Genomic DNA, 18,071 nt, shown 5'->3' with positions numbered 1-18,071 from the left:
ACCGCCACCACACCGTCATGCTGCCAGATTCAAGGAGGAGCTAATACTTCCGCTGCCCGCTGGAACGGGGAGAAGGACGTCGTCTTCATCAACACCGAACGTGTGACCGAGTACGGAGGTGCTGCCTGATACGTCTCCGACGTATCGATAATTTCTTATGTTCCATGCCACATTATTGATGTTATCTACATGTTTTATGCACACTTTATGTCATATTCGTGCATTTTCTGGAACTAACCTATTAACAAGATGCCGAAGTGCCGATTCTTTGTCTGCTGTTTTTGGTTTCAGAAATCCTAGTAATGAAATATTCTCGGAATTGGACGAAATCAAAGCCCAGGGGCCTATTTTCTCACGAAGCTTCCAGAAGTCCGAAGGAGAGACGAAGAGGGGCCACGGAGGGGCCACACCATAGGGCGGTGCGGCCCCCCCCTTGGCCGCGCCGGCCTGTGGTGTGGGGCCCCCGTGCCGCCTCTTGACCTGCCCTTCCGCCTATAAAAAGTCTCCGTGACGAAACCCCCAGTACCGAGAACCACGATACGGAAAACCTTCCAGAGACGCCGCCGCCGCCGATCCCATCTCGGGGGATCCAGGAGATCGCCTCCGGCACCCTGCCGGAGAGGGGAATCATCTCCCGGAGGACTCTACGCCACCATGGTCGCCTCCGGTGTGATGTGTGAGTAGTCTACCCCTGGACTATGGGTCCACAGCAGTAGCTAGATGGTTGTCTTCTCCCCATTGTGCTTCATTGTCGGATCTTGTGAGCTGCCTAACATGATCAAGATCATCTATCTGTAATTCTATATGTTGCGTTTGTTGGGATCCGATGAATAGAGAATACTTGTTATGTTGATTATCAAAGTTATGTCTATGTGTTGTTTATGATCTTGCATGCTCTCCGTTATTAGTAGATGCTCTGGCCAAGTTGATGCTAGTAACTCCAAGAGGGAGTATTTATGCTCGATAGTGGGTTCATGTCTCCGTGAATCTGGAGGAGTGACAAGAACCACTAAGGTTACGGATGTGCTGTTGCCACTAGGGATAAAACATTGGTGCTATGTTCAAGGATGTAGTCACTGATTACATTACGCGCAATACTTAATGCAATTGTCTGTTGTTAGCAACTTAATACCGGAGGGTTCGGATGATAACCTGAAGGTGGACTTTTTAGGCATAGATGCAGTTGGATGACGGTCTATGTACTTTGTCGTAATGCCCAATTAAATCTCACTATACTCATCATGATATGTATGTGCATGGTCATGCCCTCTTTATTTGTCAATTGCCCAACTGTAATTTGTTCACCCAACATGATGTTCGTCTTATGGGAGAGACACCTCTAGTGAACTGTGGACCCCGGTCCAATTCTCTTTACTGAAATACAATCTACTGCAATCGTTCTACCGTTTTCTGCAAACAATCATCTTCCACACAATACGGTTAACTCTTTGTTACAGCAAGCCGGTGAGATTGACAACCTCACTGTTTCGTTGGGGCAAAGTACTTTGGTTGTGTTGTGCAGGTTCCACGTTGGCGCCGGAATCCCTGGTGTTGCGCCGCACTACATCCCGCCGCCATCAACCTTCAACGTGCTTCTTGGCTCCTCCTGGTTCGATAAACCTTGGTTTCTTTCTGAGGGAAAACTTTCTGCTGTGCGCATCATACCTTCCTCTTGGGGTTGCCCAACGAACGTGTGAAATACACGCCATCAAGCTAAATTTCTGGCGCCGTTGCCGGGGAGATCAAGACACGCTGCAAGGGGAGTCTCCACTTCTCAATCTCTTTACTTTGTTTTTGTCTTGCTTAGTTTTATTTACTACTTTGTTTGCTGCACTAAATCAAAATACAAAAAAATTAGTTGCTAGTTTTACTTTATTTGCTATCTTGTTTGCTATATCTAAAACACAAAAAAAATTAGTTTACTTGCATTTACTTTATCTAGTTTGCTTTATTTACTGTAGCTAAAATGGCCAACGCTGAAAATACTAAGTTGTGTGACTTCACAACCACAAATAATAATGATTTCTTATGCACACCTATTGCTCCACCTGCTACTACAGCAGAATTCTTTGAAATTAAACCTGCTTTACTGAATCTTGTTATGCGAGAGCAATTTTCAGTGTTAGTTCTGATGATGCTGCTGCCCATCTTAATAATTTTGTTGAATTATGTGAAATGCAAAAATATAAAGATGTAGATGGTGATATTATTAAACTAAAATTGTTCCCTTTCTCATTAAGAGGAAGAGCTAAAGATTGGTTGCTATCTCTGCCTAAGAATAGTATTGATTCATGGACTAAATGCAAGGATGCTTTTATTGGTAGATATTATCCCCCTGCTAAAATTATATCTTTGAGGAGTAGCATAATGAATTTTAAACAATTAGATACTGAACATGTTGCTCAAGCTTGGGAAAGAATGAAATCTCTGGTTAAAAATTGCCCAACCCATGGACTGACTACTTGGATGATCATCCAAACCTTCTATGCAGGACTAAATTTTTCTTCACGGAATTTATTGGATTCAGCTGCTGGAGGTACCTTTATGTCCATCACTCTTGGTGAAGCAACAAAGCTTCTTGATAATATGATGATCAACTACTCTGAATGGCACACGGAAAGGGCTCCACAAGGTAAGAAGGTAAATTCTGTCAAAGAAACCTCTTCCTTGAGTGATAAGATTGATGCTATTATGTCTATGCTTGTGAATGATAGGACTAATATTGATCCTAATAATGTTCCGTTAGCTTCATTGGTTGCACAAGAAGAACATGTTGATGTAAACTTCATTAAAAATAATAATTTCAACAACAATGCTTACCTAACAATTCTAGTAACAACTATAGGCCATATCCTTATAATAATGGCAACGGCTATGGTAATTCTTATGGTAATTCTTACAACAATAATAGGAGTTCACCCCCTGGACTTGAAGCCATGCTTAAAGAATTTATTAGTACACAAACTGCTTTTAACAAATCTGTTGAAGAAAAGCTTGGAAAAATTGATATACTTGCTTCTAAAGTCGATAGTCTTGCTGCTGATGTTGATCTTTTGAAATCAAAAGTTTTGCCTAATGAGAATCATCATAATAAAATTACTACTACAGCAAATGCCATTCAAGTTAGAATTAATGAGAATATAAGATTAATGGCTGAACTGCGTGCTAGGTGGGATAGAGAAGAAAATGAAAAACTAGCTAAAGAAAAGAATATAGCTAAAGTTTGGACTATTACCACCACTAGTAATGCTAATGCTACACATGTTGCTGCACCTCCTACTAATACTAATAAAAGAATTGGTGTTAGCAATGTTTCCACTTCTAATGCAAAGCGCGAAAAATCGCTCGAAATCGCTTAAAATCGCTGAAACTGCTCGTGATAAAGCTGCTGAAATTTTTTCCAACATTGGGGATGATGATCCCATTGCTTTAGATTATAATGGTTTGAATTTTGATGATTGCCACATCTCTGAAGTTATAAAGTTCTTGCAAAAACTTGCTAAAAGTCCTAATGCTAGTGCTATAAATTTGGCTTTTACACATCATATTACAAATGCTCTTATAAAAGCTAGAGAAGAGAAACTAGAGCGTGAAGCCTCTATTCCTAAAAAGTTAGAGGATGGTTGGGAGCCCATCATTAAGATGAAGATTAAAGATTTTGATTGTAATGCTTTATGTGATCTGGGTGCAATTATTTCTGTTATGCCTAAGAAAATTTATAATATGCTTGACTTGCCACCGCTGAAAAATTGTTATTTGGATGTTAATCTTGCTGATCATTCTACAAAGAAACCTTTGGGGAAAGTTGATAATGTTCGCATTACCGTTAACAATAACCTTGTTCCCGTTGATTTTGTTGTCTTGGATATTGAATGCAATGCATCTTGTCCCATTATATTGGGAAGACCTTTTCTTCGAACTGTTGGTGCTGTTATTGATATGAAGGAAGGTAATATAAAATATCAATTTCCTCTCAAGAAAGGTATGGAACACTTCCCTAGAAAGAGAATGAAGGTACCTTTTGACTCTATTATGAGAACAAATTATGATGTTGACACTTCGTCTCTTGATAATACTTGATACACACTTTCTGCGCCTAGCTGAAAGGCGTTAAAGAAAAGCGCTTATGGGAGACAACCCATGTTTTTACCTACAGTACTTTGTTTTTATTTTGTGTCTTGGAAGTTGTTTACTACTGTAGCAACCTCTCCTTATCTTAGTTTTGTGTTTTGTTGTGCCAAGTTAAGCCGTTGATAGAAAAGTAAGTACTAGATTTGGATTACTGCACAGTTCCAGATTTCTTTGCTGTCACGAATCTGGGTCCACCTCCCTGTAGGTAGCTCAGAAAATTAAGCCGATTTACGTGCATGATCCTCAGATATGTACGCAACTTTCATTCAATTTGAGCATTTTCATTTGAGCAAGTCTGGTGCCATTTTAAAATTCGTCAATACGAACTGTTCTGTTTTGACAGATTCTGCCTTTTATTTCGCATTGCCTCTTTCGCTATGTTGGATGAATTTCTTTGATCCATTAATGTCCAGTAGCATTATGCAATGTCCAGAAGTGTTAAGAATGATTGTGTCACCTCTGAATATGTCAATTTATATTGTGCACTAACCCTCTAATGAGTTGTTTCGAGTTTGGTGTGGAGGAAGTTTTCAAGGATCAAGAGAGGAGTATGATGCAACATGATCAAGGAGAGTGAAAGCTCTAAGCTTGGGGATGCACCCGGTGGTTCACCCCTGCATATATCAAGAAGACTCAAGCGTCTAAGCTTGGGGATGCCCAAGGCATCCCCTTCTTCATCGACAACATTATCAGGTTCCTCCTGAAACTATATTTTTATTCCATCACATCTTATGTGCTTTTTCTTGGAGCGTCGGTTTGTTTTTGTTTTTTGTTTTGTTTGAATAAAATGGATCCTAGCATTCACTTTATGGGAGAGAGACACGCTCCGCTGTAGCATATGGACAAGTATGTCCTTGGTTTCTACTCATAGTATTCATGGCGAAGTTTCTCCTTCGTTAAATTGTTATATGGTTGGAATTGGAAAATGATACATGTAGTAATTGCTATAAATGTCTTGGGTAATGTGATACTTGGCAATTGTTGTGCTCATGATTAAGCTCTTGCATCATATGCTTTGCACCCATTAATGAAGAAATACATAGAGCATGCTAAAATTTGGTTTGCATATTTGGTTTCTCTAAGGTCTAGATAATTTCTAGTTTTGAGTTTGAACAACAAGGAAGATGGTGTAGAGTCTTATAATGTTTTCAATATGTCTTTTATGTGAGTTTTGCTGCACCGGTTCATCCTTGTGTTTGTTTCAAATAAGCCTTGCTAGCCTAAACCTTGTATCGAGAGGGAATACTTCTCATGCATCCAAAATCCTTGAGCCAAACAACACTATGCCATTTGTGTCCACCATACCTACCTACTACATGGTATTTTCCGCCATTCCAAAGTAAATTGCTTGAGTGCTACCTTTAAAATTCCATCATTCACCTTTGCAATATATAGCTCATGGGACAAATAGCTTAAAAACTATTGTGGTATTGAATATGTAATTATGCACTTTATCTCTTATTAAGTTGCTTGTTGTGCGATAACCATGTTCACTGGGGACGCCATCAACTTTTCATTGTTGAATTTCATGTGAGTTGCTATGCATGTCCGTCTTGTCTGAAGTAAGAGAGATCTACCACCATATGGTTAAGCATGCATATGTTAGAGAAGAACATTGGGCCGCTAACTAAAGCCATGATCCATGGTGGAAGTTTCAGTTTTGGACAACAATCCTCAAATCTCAAATGAGAAAATTATTAATTGTTGTTATATGCTTATGCATAAAAGAGGAGTCCATTATCTGTTGTCTATGTTGTCCCGGTATGGATGTCTAAGTTGAAGAATAATCAATAGCGAGAAATCCAATGCGAGCTTTCTCCTTAGACCTTTGTACAGGCGGCATAGAGGTACCCCTTTGTGACACTTGGTAAAAACAATGCATTGTGATGACCCGGTAGTCCAAGCTAATTAGGACAAGGTACGGGCACTATTAGTACACTATGCATGAGGCTTGCAACTTATAAGATATAATTTACATGATGCATATGCTTTATTACTACCGTTGACAAAATTGTTTCATGTTTTCAAAATCAAAGCTCTAGCACAAATATAGCAATCGATGCTTTTCCTCTATGGAGGACCATTCTTTTACTTTCAATGTTGAGTCAGTTCACCTATTTCTCTCCACCTCAAGAAGCAAACACTTGTGTGAACTGTGCATTGATTCCTACATACTTGCTTATTGCACTTATTATATTACTCTATGTTGACAATATCCATGAGATATACATGTTACAAGTTGAAAGCAACCGCTGAAACTTAATCTTCTTTTGTGTTGCTTCAATATCTCTACTTTGAATTATTGCTTTATGAGTTAACTCTTATGCAAGACTTATTGATGCTTGTCTTGAAGTGCTATTCATGAAAAGTCTTTGCTATATGATTCATTTGTTTACTCATGTCATATACATTGTTTCGATCGCTGCATTCACTACATATGCTTTACAAATAGTATGATCAAGATTATGATGGCATGTCACTCCAGAAATTATCTGTGTTATCGTTTTACCTGCTCGGGACGAGCAGAACTAAGCTTGGGGATGCTGATACGTCTCCGACGTATCGATAATTTCTTATGTTCCATGCCACATTATTGATGTTATCTACATGTTTTATGCACACTTTATGTCATATTCGTGCATTTTCTGGAACTAACCTATTAACAAGATGCCGAAGTGCCGCTTGTCGTTTTCATTGTTTTTGGTTTCAGAAATCCTAGTAAGGAAATATTCTCGGAATTGGACGAAATCAAAGCCTGTGGGCCTATTTTCTCACGAAGCTTCCGGAAGTCCGAAGGAGAGACGAAGAGGGGCCACGGAGGGGCCACACCATAGGCGGCGCGGCCCCCTTGGCCGCGCCGGCCTGTGGTGTGGGGCCCCGTGCCGCCTCTTGACCTGCCCTTCCGCCTATAAAAAGTCTCCGTGACGAAACCCCCGCATCGAGAACCACGATACGGAAAACCTTCCGAGACGCCGCCGCCGCCGATCCCATCTCGGGGGATCCAGGAGATCGCCTCCGGCACCCTGCCGGAGAGGGGAATCATCTCCCGGAGGACTCTACGCCGCCATGGTCGCCTCCGGTGTGATGTGTGAGTAGTCTACCCCTGGACTATGGGTCCACAGCAGTAGCTAGATGGTTGTCTTCTCCCCATTGTGCTTCATTGTCGGATCTTGTGAGCTGCCTAACATGATCAAGATCATCTATCCGTAATTCTATATGTTGCGTTTGTTGGGATCGATGAATAGAGAATACTTGTTATGTTGATTATCAAAGTTATGTGTATGTGTTGTTTATGATCTTGCATGCTCACCGTTATTAGTAGATGCTCTGGCCAAGTTGATGCGAGTAACTCCAAGAGGGAGTAGTTATGCTAGATAGTGGGTTCAGGACTCCGTGAATCTGGAGGAGTGAAAAGAACCACTAAGGTTACGGATGTCTGTTGCCACTAGGGATAAAACATTGGTGCTATGTTCAAGGATGTAGTCACTGATTACATTACGCGCAATACTTAATGCAATTGTCTGTTGTTAGCAACTTAATACTGGAGGGGGTTCGGATGATAACCTGAAGGTGGACTTTTTAGGCATAGATGCAGTTGGATGACGGTCTATGTACTTTGTCGTAATGCCCAATTAAATCTCACTATACTCATCATGATATGTATGTGCATGGTCATGCCCTCTTTATTTGTCAATTGCCCAACTGTAATTTGTTCACCCAACATGCTGTTCGTCTTATGGGAGAGACACCTCTAGTGAACTGTGGACCCCGGTCCAATTCTCTTTACTGAAATACAATCTCTGTAATCTTTGTTCTCTTGTTTCTGCAAACAATCATCTTCCACACAATACGGTTAACTCTTTGTTACAGCAAGCCGGTGAGATTGACAACCTCACTGTTTCGTTGGGGCAAAGTACTTTGGTTGTGTTGTGCAGGTTCCACGTTGGCGCCGGAATCCCTGGTGTTGCGCCGCACTACATCCCGCCGCCATCAACCTTCAACGTGCTTCTTGGCTCCTCCTGGTTCGATAAACCTTGGTTTCTTTCTGAGGGAAAACTTGCTGCTGTGCGCATCATACCTTCCTCTTGGGGTTGCCCAACGAACGTGTGAAATACACGCCATCACTGCCCGATTGTGGCACCGTGATCAAGATCTTCTACGCGCTTTTGCAAGCGGCAAGTGATCGTCTACCGCAGCAATAAGAGCCTACTCTTATAGGCTTTGGAAATCTTCAAGGGTTAGTCTTGATCATCCCCTCGTTGCTCCCGTCTTCTAGATTGCATCTTGGCTTGGATTGCGTTCTCGCGGTAGGAAAATTTTTGTTTTCTATGCAACGTTTTCCTGCAGTGGTATCAGAGCCGTGTCTATGCATAGATGGTTGCACGAGTAGAACACAATGGTTTGTGGGCGTTGATGCTCTTGTTATCTTTAGTTTGAGTACTTTGCATCTTCGTGGCATAGTGGGATGAAGCGGGCTCGGACTAACTTTACATGACCGCGTTCATGAGACTTGTTCCTCGTTCGACATGCAACTTGTATTGCATAAGAGGCTTTGCGGGTGTCTGTCTCTCCTACTATAGTGAAGATTCAATTTACTCTTCTATTGACAACACTCGTATCACCGTTGTGGTTCATGTTCGTAGGTAGATTAGATCTTACTCGAAAACCCTAAACCACGTAAAATATGCAAACCAAATTAGAGACGTCTAACTTGTTTTTGCAGGGTTTGGTGATGTGATATGGCCATAATGTGATGATGAATATGTATGAGATGATCATTATTGTATTGTGGCAACCGGCAGGAGCCTTATGGTTGTCTTTAAATTTCATGTTGAGTAGTATTTCAAAGTAGTTGTAATAGTTGCTACATGAGGTGAACAACCATGAAGATGGCACCATGAACCTTGACGCTACGCCGACGATGATGGAGATCATGCCCGTTGATGATGGAGATCATGTCCGTGCTTTGGAGATGAAGATCGAAGGCACAAAGACTAAAGGGCCATATCATATCACATATGAATTGCATGTGATGTTAATCCTTTATGCATCTTATTTTGCTTAGAACGCGACGGTAGCATTATAAGATGATCCCTCACATTAATATCAAGATAATAAAGTGTTCTCCCCTCGTATGCACCGTTGCATTGTTTGACGTTTTGAAGCATCTCGTGATGATCGGGTGTGATAAACTCAACATACAACGGGTGTAAGCCATGTTGCACACGCGGAATACTTGGGTTTGCTTGACGAGCCTAGCATGTACAGACATGGCCTCGGGACAACGGAAACCGAAAGGTTGAACATGAGTCATATGGATGATATGATCAACATGTTGATGTTCACCATTGAAGCTACATCATCTCACGTGATGATCGGTTTTGGTGTAGTGGATTTGGATCGTGTACCACTTAACAACTATGAGGGATGTTGTATTAAGTGGGAGTTCATTAGTAATTAGATTAAAACATGAACTAATTATCATAAACATAGTCTGAGTAGTATTTTTGATTAATTTTGTAGTATTGGCATCCGTTTTCTACCATGCGCTAGTCTTGTAATTGAGATAGAAATATTGTTAAGTCTGATGAGAAACTTTACGGACTGGTACCGTATTGTTAAAGAATCAAGAAATGATTAAGTCCTATTGCAAACTTTTAGTAAACCTCACATTGTTGATTCAAAGAGTTGTGGTTTCAATTAGTACCTAAAGTTATTTTGTCTCCGTAAAACTTGAAGTTCAAATCTGTTTGAAAAATAAGGAGCTGAAAATTTAGTTTTCAGAAATAATCAAGGTATGAGATATATGCGATATCTAAGACCTTATTGCAAGATGATAGAATATATTTTGGTGAGACTACATAAACTCATAAGTTTTATGGGAATGTACGAAGGTTGAAGACGCAAGGTGTCCCAATCCTCCAACTATTGGGGCACTAACGATATTCGCATATCCATGAAGTGATTTTCCTTAGTATGCACCGTTGCTAAGACTCGTCGTTTCAAAGCATCACGTGATGATCGGGTGTTATAGATTCTACGTGTGCTTACAACGGGTACAAGCCAGATTTGCACATGTGAATACTAAGGTTAAACTTTACGAGCCTAGCATGTACAGACATGGTCTCGAAAATTCGTCATGATATGATGGATAAAATTATGAGTGAAATTGTTCATCATATTAAAAGGTTATTAATAAAGAAATCCGGAACACTTGTCATATGATGATCAACTTCAAAGTAAGAACCTCAAGGTTATTGGTATTTGACCAACAAACCTAGAAGTTATTGATGTTGAAGTGTTTCTCTGAATAATGAGGAAAGCTAAAAGAGAAACTGCAAAAGATATTTTGGCAGAAAGAAAGAAAAGACTAGAAAGTCTAGCTCAGGTGTATATAAATGATATACATGTTATGGTTGTATTCCTAGTTAGGTCACACTATGAAATTCTTGGGTATTAGTACTATATTGGTTGGTATGAAGTGTCATACAAAACAACACAATACAAGAATACAATGGCCTAAGTGACTGACAAGGAATATGATAGGAATACACGTCTGGAACAAAATAAAGTGTTATTATGTTCGTCGCTGGCATTCTATCTAGCCCTTAGAATTTATAATAAAGAACTTAATAATTGTTATTTTGCTCTGGTCAAATGAAAACAATGAGTTGTTCAAATTATGACATTACTCCATGTACGATGGATAAGTTACTATAAATCTTAATGGTGAAACACACATACATAACACTGACGCTAAAATGCCATAAGGCAAATGATTTGAATTCCACGTATTTGTGGAACCGCCATTTAGGTCATGTTAGAAAGAAACGCATGAAGGAACTCCATGCAAATGGATTTTGGAGTCATTTGATTTTTGAATCATTTGGCGCTTGCAAATCTTTTCTAAAGAGAATGATTAAAATACCGTTCATAGGCCAAGAGTTGAACGGGCAACTAACTTAGTGAAAAATACATGATGATGTATGTGGTTCACTGGGCATAGTTGTGTGCGGGAGATTCTTCTACTTCATGAAAACTTTCAACAATGAATTGAGTATATATATATGTGGATATATTCAATAAGAAAGAAGTTTGAAACATTTGAATGGATTCAAATAAATTTCAGCATGAAGTGGAAATCATCGTAATAGAAAAGTCAAATATCTATGATTGGATCATGGTGAAAATATTTGAATTACGAGTTTTAGCGAACATCTAAGAGAGTCATGAAATTGTTCTAAAACTCACATTTCTTGGAGCATCATAATGATGATATAGTATCCGAGAGATGTATCCAAGCCTTGTTGGATTAATGATGAGATAAAATATTATGACGCCATTATATTTTTGTGGATTATGCTTTAGTGACTACCGCTTTTACACTGAATAGAGCATCATCATGATCCATAGAAATGACACCATACGAGTTATGGCATGGGTATAAACCCTAATAGTCCTTTCTTTAAATTTTGGTCTAAAAGTTAACAACCAAAATCGGATGAATGTCTTTGTTGGTTATCCCAAAGAATTGATTGGGAATTCTTTCCACTATGAAGTAAACGACAAAAGTGTTTGTTAATGTTACTTGCTTATTTCCAAGAAATTGTTTTCTAGCGAAGTATTTGAGTGGGAGGACAATAGAACTTGATAAGGTTTATGAACACGAGCATAATGATCGAGTAGCGCAGCATCGGAAATTGGTTCCTAAGCGACCATGACGAACATGGCTCCCATGACTACAAAGTGTTTTAGCCATGGAGATCGAAGTACATATTGAACCTTGTAGGTATGGTTTACTTTGTGATCAAATAAATGATTTGTGAACAAAGGATTGATTTTGAACAATGATAAACCAACTACAAACAAAGAAGTTATGATGGGCCCTGACTCCGTTAAAATGGCTATATGCCATGAAATCCAAGATAGATAAATACTTTTTGAAAGTAAATGGATCTATAAAATTGATGGACTTGGATGGAATATCCTTAAAGAAGCTCGACTTGTCGAAAAATTGTTTACGACAAAGTTCAAAGAGTTGACTACGATAAGATTAGATCTTCCGTAGCAATGCTTATAGTCTATGTGGATTATTCTAGTAATCACTACATATTTCTTTTATGAGATATGCTAGTAGGATGGCAAAATACATTACTTATCAGAAGTATGTATTAAAAGGTGTATACAAGATACAACCAAGAGTTTTGCTGGTCCGTGGAATACTAGATAGGTATACAAACTTCAATTTGATGAAGTAAGTATAGCGGAGTTTGAATCTTCACTGGATGAAATAGTCAAAGAGTTTTTGATTTTATCAGAAACGATGAAGAGGCTTGCATTTGCAAGAAATTAAGTGGGAGCGCTGAGACATATTTATAATACTTATGTAGAAGACATATAGTTGGTTATAAATAATGTAATTACATACTTGATTAAAAAGGTTTCATTGAAAAATTAACTTCAATGAAAGTGATATGGATTGAAACAAATTTTGTTTCAAGATCTATGAAGATAGATTGAAACACATAATATGTTCAAGTCAAAGTACATAGAATGGATATTGAAATAGTTCAATATAAAAATATTAAGAAAATATTCTTGTCATGTTAAGTTTTAACAAGACTTGAGTGTATCTGACACTCAATGAGTAAAAACACATGAGTGATTATAGATCACGAATAATATGTACACAATCAGATGTCATGTGCTATAAAGTGTTATGAGCATATACCAGAATGATTCATATGATGATCATTGGACGACAGTAAGAATATTCTTGAGTATTTTAGAAGAACTAAGGATATATATATATATATATATATATATATATAGTTTTGTATGGAAAATGACAAACAAATCGCTGTAAGATGTTGCACCGATATTTGTTTTGTCACATATGAAAATAAAATTTCAATCTCAAATTAGACTAAGTGTTGTTTAAAAGGTAGCACGATGAGCTAGAAGTTGTCTATGCTAGATTTAGAAGAGTTCTAAATATTATGACGGATTCTACAAAAGAAGGCAGAATATGTCATTGTTTTGACAATGACAAAGGATGTTAAAGTCAAGAGGTTTTTTGAGAACTTGGTGTAGTTCCGACAGAGTCAGAACTTTGAAGCTATATTGTGTGTGACAATATTAGTAACATATTTCAGACCGCGGAATTAAGGTTCCACCAGAAGACCAAACATATTTAATGCCGACTCATTTGGAAATGAGTGATGCGTTGAGACGCAAATGAATTACAAAATACATACGTTTCTGAGCATGTCAGATCCGTTGACTAAAACCTCTCCCGTGAGCAAAACATTATAAAACACCAGAAGGCCAAGGTGTTATATCTTTACAAATGTAAACTAGATTATTGACTCTAGTGCAAGTGGGAGACTGAAGGAGATATGCCCAAGAGGCAATAATAAAAGTGGTTATTATATATCTTTATGTTTATGATAAATGTTTATATATCATGCTATAATTGTATTAACCGAAACATTAGTACATGTGTGATATGTAGACAACAAAGAGTCCCTAGTATGCCTCTTAACTAGCTTGTTGATTAATGGATGATTAGTTTCATAATCATGAACATTGGATGTTATTAATAACAAGGTTATATCATTATATGAATGATGTAATGGACACACCCAATTAAGCATAGCATAAGATCACGTCATTGAGTTATTTGCTATAAGCTTTCGATACATAGTTACCTAGTCCTTATGACCATGAGATCATGTAAATCACTTATACCGGAAAGGTACTTTGATTACACCAAACGCCACTGCGTAAATGGGTGGTTATAAAGGTGGGATTAAGTATCCGGAAAGTACGAGTTGAGGCATATGGATCAACAGTGGGATTTGTCCATCCCGATGACGGATAGATATACTCTGGGCCCTCTCGGTGGAATGTCGTCTAATGTCTTGCAAGCATATGAATAAGTTCATAAGAGACCACATACCACGGTACGAGTAAAGAGTACTTGTCAGGAGACGAGGTTGAACAAGGTATAGAGTGATACCGATGATCAAACCTCGGACAAGTAAAATATCGCGTGACAAAAGGAATTGGTATCGTATGTGAATGGTTCATTCGATCACTGAAGTCATCGTTGAATATGTGGGAACCATTATGGATCTCCAGATCCCGCTATTGGTTATTGGTCGGAGTGAGTACTCAACCATGTCCGCATAGTTCGCGAACCGTAGGGTGACACACTTAAGGTTTGATGTTGAAATGGTAGAACTTGAATATGGAATGGAGTTCGAATATTTGTTCGGAGTCCCGGATGAGATCCCGGACATCACGAGGAGTTCCGGAATGGTCCGGAGAATAAGATTCATATATAGGAAGTCATATTCCAAGTTTGGAAATGATCCGGTGCATTTATGGCAGGTTCTAGAAGGTTCTAGAAAAGTCCGGAAGAAATCACCATGGAAAGTAGAGTCCCGGAGGGACTCCACCTTGCATGGCCAGCCAACCCTAAAGGGGAGGAGTCCAAGGTGGACTCCCCAAGGGTGGCCGGCCAACCCCCCTCATGGAAGGGGGGAATCCCACCCCAAGTGGGATTCCCACCTTGGGTAGGTTTCCCTACACATGGAAGGTTTTTGGTTCGGGTCTTATTCGAAGACTTGTAGTCCAACACTTGGGGCTTCCACCTATATAATGAGGGGCATAGGAGAGGGGGCTGACCACCACAAGACCATATCTTGGCCGCACCCATAGGTGGCCGGCCACCCCCTCTCCCAAACCCTAGCCGCCCCCTCTCTCCTCCTCTTCTCCCGCATGCTTAGCGAAGCTCCGCCAGAGATCTCCACCGCTACCGCCACCACGCTGTCGTGCTGCCGGATTCAAGGAGGAGCTACTACTTCCGCTGCCCGTTGGAACGGGGAGAAGGACGTCGTCTTCATCAACACCGAACGTGTGACCGAGTACGGAGGTGCTGCCCGATTGTGGCACCGTGATCAAGATCTTCTACGCGCTTTTGCAAGCGGCAAGTGATCGTCTACCGCAGCAATAAGAGCCTACTCTTATAGGCTTTGGAAATCTTCAAGGGTTAGTCTTGATCATCCCCTCGTTGCTCCCGTCTTCTAGATTGCATCTTGGCTTGGATTGCGTTCTCGCGGTAGGAAAATTTTTGTTTTCTATGCAACATTTTCCTGCACGTCCTTCATGGGAGCCGCTCTTGAAAGTCTGGTTGACGAGGTAGTTGGAGTGCCCACTACCATTCGTTGACAACAACAAACACCTCTCAAAATAATTTTACTCCTGTTTTAAAAATGAAAAGCTCTAGCGCATGTTAATCCCTGCTTCCCTCTGCGAAGGGCCAATCTTTTACTTTTACATTGAGTCACCATCCGTTCTTTGAGCACTTTCTTGAGAGCACAACTGTCATTCTTAGTATAATATGCTTGTCCCAAAATGTGATTAACTGTGGTATAGGTTTGATGCTTTTATCTTTGACAATCTATACTTCCAGTCTTTCCATGAACTTCAAAGGTGCCCGGGCATTTATGTTTTGCTGTATAAATACGGGCAAGCGAGATACCACTTTATCATATCCTTTTATGAATATTGCAATCTTGCTGATAGACATGATTCATGATGCTTATTATTAATTTGTTGGTACCTTTTCCATTATTGACATAGCTATTAGATAACTTTATTTGCATATATCTTATTATGAATTGCTTAAGTACTTGCCCATATCATGAGAATATTTACATCATATGAATAAATGTGTTCGTGAAAGTTCTTTTATCGCACTTAGTTGTTAACTGAATTGCTTGAGGACAAGCAATAAGCTAAGCTTGGGGGGGGAGTTGATACGTCCAAAACGTATCTACTTTCCCGAACACTTTTGCTATTGTTTTGCCTCTAATTTGTGTATTTTGGATACAACTAACACGGACTAACATTGTTTTCAGCAGAATTGCTCTGGTGTCTCGTTTTTGTGCAGAAACTCAACTTTCAGGAAAATCCCCGGGATTAATTCCCATAGGCCTATTTTCATAGAAGAGGGACGGAGCCAGAAGACCAGAAGGAGGGGGGACACGAGGCGCCCACCCCACCAGGCGGCGCGACAGGCCCCTGGGCCGCGCCGGCCTATGGTGGCGGCGCCTCGGCCAGCCTTTGACACCCCCCTTTCGACTACTTAAGGGCTTCGACCTAAAAACGCACGGGGGTTAGACGAAATCGCCAGAAAAAGTTCCAGAGACGCCGCCGCCGCCAATCCCATCTCGGGAGATTCAGGAGATCGCCTCCGGCACCCTGCCGGAGAGGGAAATCATCACCCGGAGGACTCTACATCACCATGATCGCCTCCGGACTGATGTGTGAGTAGTCCATCCTTGGACTATGGGTCCATAGCAGTAGCTAGATGGTTGTCTTCTCCTCATTGTGCTATCATGTTAGATCTTGTGAGCTGCATATCATGATCAAGATCATCTATTTGTAATGCTACATGTTGTGTTTGTTGGGATTCGATGAATATGGAATACTATGTCAAGTTGATTATCAATCTATCATATATGTGTTGTTTATGATCTTGCATGCTCTCTGTTGCTAGTAGAGGCTCTGACCAAGTTGATACTTGTAACTCCAAGAGGGAGTATTTATGCTCGATAGTGGGTTCATGCCTCCATTGAATGCAGGACGATGAGAAAGTTCTAAGGTTGTGGATGTGTTGTTGCCACTAGGGATAAAACATCGATGCTTTGTCTAAGGATATTTGTGTTGATTACATTACGCACCATACTTAATGCAATTGTCTGTTGTTTGCAACTTAATACTGGAAGGGGTGCGGATGCAAACCCGAAGGTGGACTTTTTAGGCATAGATGCATGCTGGATAGCGGTATATGTACTTTGTCGTAATGCCCTAAGTAAATCTCATAGTAGTCATCATGATATGTATGTGCATTGTTATACCCTCTCTATTTGTCAATTGCCCAACTATAATTTGTTCACCCAACATGCTATTTCTTATTGGAGAGACACCACTAGTGAACTGTGGACCCCGGTCCATTCTTTTACATCTGAATACAATCTACTGCAATCATTATTCTCTGCTGCTCATTGCAAACAAACATCATTTTCCACACCATACATTTAATCCTTTGTTTACGCGGTTGAGAGAGGCATGGGTGCAGTGGACCATAAAGCTTGTTCATACGCTCAGCTACACCGTTTTGTTGAGGAGTGTGAGCATCCAAAGCTTCCTAACAATGCCTTCAGACTTGCAATATGATTCAAACTCATTAGAACATAATTCCATCCCATTATCAGTGCGAAGCTTCTTTACCTTCCTTTCAGTTTGCCTTTCAACCATAGTCTTCCATTCTTTAAATGCTGAAAATGCTTATGCTTCAAGAAATAAGGTCATACCAAAAGGTTCGAAGAAGGAAGGCGTAGTATATAACCAACCCACAACAAGCCGGTGAGATTGACAATCTCACTGTTAAGTTGGGGCAAAGTATTTTGATTGTGTTGTGCATGTTCCACATTGGCGCCGGAATCCCTGATGTTGCGTCGCACTACACTCCTCCGCAACAACCTTCACGTGGCCCTTGACTCCTACTGGTTCGATAACCTTGGTTTCTTACTGAGGGGAAACTTGCTGCTGTACGCATCACACCTTCCTCTTGGGGTTCCCAACGGACGTGTGCTTCACGCGTATCAAGGTTGCAGTCTATTGGTCGGAGCTCGATCTGGAGGAGGAGGATAGAGGACTTGATCGCGTTTCTATTTTCCTCTAGGGCCCTCTTTTGCTAATTTCCTAGACACATATGTAATTTTTCCATTTCTTAGGGTCTTCTTGTAATCCAGATTATCAGTAGCAGCTTTTGTCGGGTGTTTGCACCCGACGACCTTGTTAAAAAAAAGGCGGGACTACTTTCATACCCCTTTGTGTGATCTCGCCCGTGTGGTCAAAGAAAGTCG

Source organism: Lolium perenne, chromosome 7 (assembly GCF_019359855.2).
Source record: "Lolium perenne isolate Kyuss_39 chromosome 7, Kyuss_2.0, whole genome shotgun sequence".
NCBI classification, from domain to species: domain Eukaryota; kingdom Viridiplantae; phylum Streptophyta; class Magnoliopsida; order Poales; family Poaceae; genus Lolium; species Lolium perenne.
This window is presented reverse-complemented; position numbering follows the sequence as displayed.